Here is a 6,552-nt window from a genome sequence, read left to right as displayed (position 1 = left end):
TTATAATAGATGATATAATAGAGAAGAGTAAAAATGGATGAAATAAGTGTTACAAAGTGGTCGTATTCATGGCCCAACATACCCCCACACTCAATATGTTGCATGTCCTCATGCAACGAAAACTGAATATATTGCATGTCTTCATGCAACCCAAAGACAAAAACCCATGTGTTAACCAAGCGATAAAAAATATGTTCATCTCAGCTCATGAACTGGATAGAACAAATGAATTCTTCCTTAATTAATGAATATTCACTTTTAGTAATCTTGATGAAGGCATAACAATTTTTACATTGACATTCAATTATATGTATATATGAAGTTGCAACAAAATATGATATAAGTAACAGCAAACTTCATTAACCATTTTCTCAAAAACTACAAACCAGCTTTTGTCGAAATTTGGCAAGTAATTTATAATATATAAATGCCTTTATGATCCAAAAATCGGACTGTTTTGATGCACGAATCATGAGATATAAACAAAATGGCTGTAGGTGAGAGTGGATGATTTCAAAAATTTTTATGAACCAATTTATCTTGAAATTATCTAGGTATGTGTATTTTAATAGTATGTTTGTGTTTCCTAGAGATCACAAGAATTGAGTTCATAGTTTTTTTAAAAATATTATGGAAATCAATTTTTACACTAAATGAGAAAGAAAATGGAAAACATCCATCATGCGTAGCAATTCCTCCCCCTCTTTGAAAAATTAGCATGCCCTCATGCGATGCTAGAAAACAAATAGAGGTGGTAGCTATTATCTGTTGAATTCTATGCTTGGTGTAAAACAACATGTCATAAGGGAGGTGTTGAGAATGAATAAGAATAGCAATGGATGATAAAGAATATGAATGGCATGGTCATAAGAAATAATGAATGAAAAGAACACTCCCCCACACTCGAAAATGACATGCTGCTGAAAAAGGGGAAGTGGTAAAGATGTGGAATGAAGGATGACAAATAATGCTCAAAATGGATTTTCATTAGATTCTCCTAAGTTTATAATAAATTAGAAAACTATGCAATTTTACCTCAAGTTTTATCTCCAAAAATGTGGAATGACATATAAATACTGGCAGTTGTTGAAGCTGATGTAGGCAGAGTTGGTGCTAAAAGTGATGCAAAAGGTGGAATCCAGGGAAGCACATCATGTCTGAAGAATTGTTCACGTTCATGAGCCTCTACTGTGAAGTGCAATAGTGTGGTCATGCTACGAATAGAATTCTGCCCATACTTGTTGTTCTCCTGTAAACAAAGTACTATTTTGCATACAATGTTCTTGAATCCATAGTGTTAGCTTTGAATAGCAACAGATAAAATGCATGCAAAATTTCAATTAGAAAAACTTATGTATACATGCAATACTAATATGTTGTCAAATCAACAAGGTATGGCAAAGTGTAGTAATCATATCGCATGCAACCCCATAATGCATACATTCCCCCCTCCAATTGGAAAAAGGGTTCCATAACCATAAAGCATATGAGAGGGGTGGTGCGGACGGCAAGGCAATGGAATGAACAATATATCAGTAAGTGAAGCAGAGTACACTTATCAATGATAGGACGGTGAAAATTATGGTTATATTGAGAGCAAAGTGTGTAAAGATAGTTATGAATAAGAGATAGGACGCTTTGGATTGATGATAGTTTATACAAAACGAAAAAGGACAACAATGTGCTAAAAAGATGCTTTGCTGATAGTATTCTAGCTGAAAATGATGCGATTGATCATAAAACAATTTCTCATGCATAAAGGTTCAAAACAGGGAAAAAGTTAAGGAAATAACTTCTCTGATAAAAAGAAAAAATAAGAAAAGGGTATTATAATAATAATTGACGATAAGATATAACTTCAATACCATAAGCAGAGCCGCTGCTGCCAGCAGGCGTCCATAGCCTCGGCAGGGTTGCTTTTTAACTCATATGAGCCAGGATCCTCAATTTATAAATGGAGAGTTACAGTGCTGTTCTATAGAAGAGATCAGTGTGCTGGCGTGGTAACCAGATAATCACACTGCCATTCACTGGGATGTAGCAAAAGTGATCAGGCCGGCTCGTGATGAGACCTCCTGTTCCAAGGATAATTTGGCTATCCAATGGATCATAACCCTGGTGTGGTGGCCATAACGGGAATGTCACTCTGTTACAACCTTATGAACATGGTAGGCTGGCTCGTAATGAGACCCCCTATCCTCCATCTGCGAACAAAATTTTATTGTTATTACATATTTTTATGATAAAATGAGGGAGGCTCAATACTCCTTAAGAGCAGGGATGGCGGAAGAAGTTGAACATGTCAATAGAAAAAAAATATACCCATAATCTCATTTATTACAGACAGAGGAGATTATAACCAGGAAGGGTGGAACCAGCATGGTATTAAGATGATCAATCAATATCATGTTCAACAGAAAACAATGCAGTAAAGTAGTATATAAGTAATTGTGTCCCTTTTGAAAAAAAACTATCATCAAGGAGCTGTCCTGTTAAAGATCATAACGTGAATGATATTAACTCGCTTCAATAGAATCGATAATTCTTGTCCTGATAAAAGTAGTGTACTTCATGCCATAAAAAGGAATCGGTAAAATGTGGTTGAGATGAATTAGGAATAATATCACAAGAGGAAGAAAAGGGTTGCTCTCAAAAATACTCCCAAAGTGTTGCTTTTTTTTTTAATGAACAGCAAAAACACTCAAAAAAGTGTTATTCCTTGTAGGGAACAACAAAGGAAATGCACACCAAAAAGCAAAAATACACACAAAAAAAATGTGAGAATGCGAATGTCGTTCCTTTGGAAAAAGGAACAGCAAAAATCAAAAGTGTCGTTCCTTTTAGAAAAGGAACAGCAAAAATGAAAAGTGTCGAAGTGCTGTCCCTTTCGAAAAGGAACAGCAAAACGTGAAAGTACAGAAGTGTTGTTCCATTCCGAAAAGGAACAGCAAAACGTGAAAGCGCAAAAGTGCTGTTCCATTTCGAAAAGGAACAGCAAAGCGTGAAAGTGCAAAAGTGTTGTTCCATTTCGAAAAGGAACAGCAAAATGTGAAAGTGCAAAAGTGCTATTCCATTTCGAAAAGGAACAGCAAAATGAAAAAGTGCAAAAAGTGCTGTTTCATTTCTAAAAGGAACAGCAGCGAACGTGACAGTGAAAAAGTGTTGTTCCATTTCGAAAAGGAACAACAGTTGTTCCATTTCGAAAAGGAACAGCAAAATGAACTGTGAAAAAGGAGCAGCAAAATGAATGGCTGAACCAAAAAGTGCTATTCCTTTAGAAAATAAATAACAAGACGAAAATGATGTCCCTTTGAAAAAGGAACAGCAGGAACGACAAAAATGCACACAAATGTTGTCCCTTCAGAAAAGGAACAGCAAAATACACAACTATAAAATGCAAACACGCAAAGAATGAATTAATTGTTCACTGCATTGATGCTGAGGATGAGTTGCACTTTGAATGAAGCAACACCTAAAACACAAAATATAAGAGAAATTAGAAAAGAAACAACAAAAAGCAGTATGTAAATAAATAAATTGAGTTGCAACAGCTATGATGTTATGTCAAAAAAATGATCTATTCGAAAAATGTTTTGGCAGCAAAAACATGACATGAATCTTCAAATGGAAATCAATTCTTCATTTGTTCTATTATGAATCCGTTGGGTAATGATTTGGATAAAATTCCTTTGCTTTATAAAAATTTCTTTGAAAAATCACTCGTCCATAAATTGACCTTCTTTATTTTCCCAGGACCTGCAAAAAACGAGTGTCTACCTGCAATAAAACATTCAATCATGGAGAAAGAGAGGTGATCGGGCTCCCCTAATCCAAGAATTATGCAAAAAACAACAAGTAGTTACTCTGTATAACAAATCCATTGAGAAAATAACAAAGTAAAATTTATCTGTCACTTGCGGGAGAGCAGTGGCCAATCATGCTAGCCCGCAGTGTTTTAATCACAACTTCTTTGTTTTTCGTCGAAATCGAGTGATTCCAAAGCCAAATGAGAGCTAAATCAAATTTTTATCTCCAGTAGAAACATGTTTTAGAAATTAAATGATATGATATGTCAATTTTAGTTAGAACAACCTGCATAATAGAGTCATTGTCGATTACCCGGCTTAGACCAACAGTTGATATTTCAAGCATAACTTTTTCTTTTGATGTCGGATTTGAATGATTCAAATTGGAAATGAAAGTAGATTCATTTATTTATCTCCAATAGAAACAGGTTTTGAATAAAAGAAGAATTGATAGGTCAAATACTGTAAGGAACAGCCAGAAAGACATAGTTTTAAGAGTGCTGATTTACGATAGACAGTCAGTATTTTGATCATAACTTCCCCATATGATATCGAAAATGAGTGATTCCAATTGCATTGTAAACTAGAGTCATAGGGGAATCTACCATAGAAATAGGTTTTAAAAATTCATTCATTTAGGCCTTCCAAAACTGACTGTCCCAACTCTGTTCCTGAGCTGCCCGCTAGACATCCGGTCAATGTTTTGGCTCTAACTTTTTCGTTTCAAATCCAAATTGAGTGATTCAAATTGGATTGGAAAGTAGACATCAAGGGCTACTTAGGATAGAAACAGGTTTTAAAAATATGGTCATTTAGGTCTCCAAAAACTGACTGTCCCAACTCTGTTCCTGAACTGCCCGCTAAACACCCTATCAATGTTTTGGTTCTAACTTTTTCGTTTCAAATCCAAATTGAGTGATTCAAATTGGGTTAGAAAGTAGAAATCAAGGGATACTTGGGGTAGGAACAGGTTTTAAGAATATTCACTTTTGGTCCCTCAAAACATGACTGTCCCGACTGTTTTTCTAGAAAGTTCATCAAGCCCGCAAGCCAAAAAAATGAAATTCAAGCATTTTTTCAAATTGGTGATAAAAATGAAAATGAGTGTTTGTAGAACTTATTATTTCCATTGTAAATCATCTGCATACAAAAATTATTAAAAAAATTATCACCGATGTTGATTTCGATAGCATGTTGCAACAAAAACAACTAGTTTTACAAAAGAACAAAATGCACTTATTTATGTCCTTATTTTATTTTTTTTTTATTTTTTTTCACTAACCTACTTTGATTGAAGGATGAATATGACTATGTACGGCTTCACGTATGCACATACCCAAATTTGAAAAATGCATGTTAATGGATATTAGGGTATGAGAAGCCAACTTCCCTTCAAAAAATGGTATCAAAAATTGTTGAAGCATGGAGTGATGTTGCAAACAAATGATGGAGTGAAACCAGTATCCTTTATTTTCTTGATTTCGCATAGCCATCATATCATGAAGTTCTTGAGCTTTTAAAATAGCTTGTTGATGCATAGTAAAAGAAACCTCATTTTCTTCCATAGCTTCTACAATTTTTGCATTTGAAACATTCTGAATCTCATTGTAGGTTTTCTCTAATAACACATGTGAGATAGAATGGGTGGGAAGGGTGGGTAAATTTGCCAGTTCAACATTGTAAGCATGTTGTACTGGTTTATTATGGTGAGGGTGTGGAATTAGTTGAGCAGGAAAATGTGTATGGAATGGACCATTTTGATGATGTGGTTGATTGGGTTGTGTGAATGGTTTTGATGGGCAAGCAAGGTGTTGTGAAAGAGCTGGTGGAGAATATGGAGAATGTGCTTGTGCTACAAGATGAGGGAGAGTAGTCATGCCATCATAAGATGAACCATGCCCAACTTGTAAACAAGATAGGTGGTTATATTGAAATTGACATGGCTGCCATAACACATTAGCATTCCATAATGGATTATGCAAGTATGACAATGGAGAAAAAGTGTTTTGAACCATACCTATAGGTCTTGTTGCAGCTTTCCCATCTCTTTGATATGCCACTTCCATCCTAGATAAGGAAGAGTGAGTATCTATGAGATGCTCCTTTCAGTCATAAGGGCAAAACACTTCATCAAATTCTTGATTTTTATGAACCTGCAAAACATCCAATTTTTCATTTAGAGAGCTAATAAAATCAACTTTAAAATTTTCAAATAACACATTGATTTCAGCTCTTATGTCTCCTATTCTTGTAGCAGATTTGGAAAAGAAAGAACAAACATCTCTAGAATTCTTACCAGCCTTGGAGATTCCTCTTGAATACCTTATGCACAATTCACAAACATCATCATATGATAACTGAAAAACATCACCTTTTCCTATCAGATTTAAGAGTTCTAAAAATTTATCTTTGATTCCTTTAAGAAGGAGTGTTTTTAAGATCTCTTTTTCCAAATGCTTATATTTTGATTTTTGAAGGTTGTATTGAAATCGATCTACATAGTCCTCCAAACTTTCATCTTCCCCTTGTATCATACCGAAATTGGATTTGCAATAGTCTTGGTACTTCTTCAAGAATATGTTCTTCATGTCCTCCCATGATTGGATGCAATTCCCACCTAGGCTCATGAACCATCGGAGAGCTGCTCCTTTTAGAGTAAGAGGAAACACTTTCAATCTTTGATCATTAGTACCATAATCATATCCTCTACAAAGTATTTCGAACTCAAATAAAAATGTATCTGGAT

This window comes from Pinus tabuliformis, chromosome 7 (genome assembly GCF_031772625.1).
Source record: "Pinus tabuliformis cultivar Carrire ecotype Pingquan chromosome 7, CPIR1, whole genome shotgun sequence".
Taxonomy (NCBI): Eukaryota; Viridiplantae; Streptophyta; class Pinopsida; order Pinales; family Pinaceae; genus Pinus; species Pinus tabuliformis.
This window is presented reverse-complemented; position numbering follows the sequence as displayed.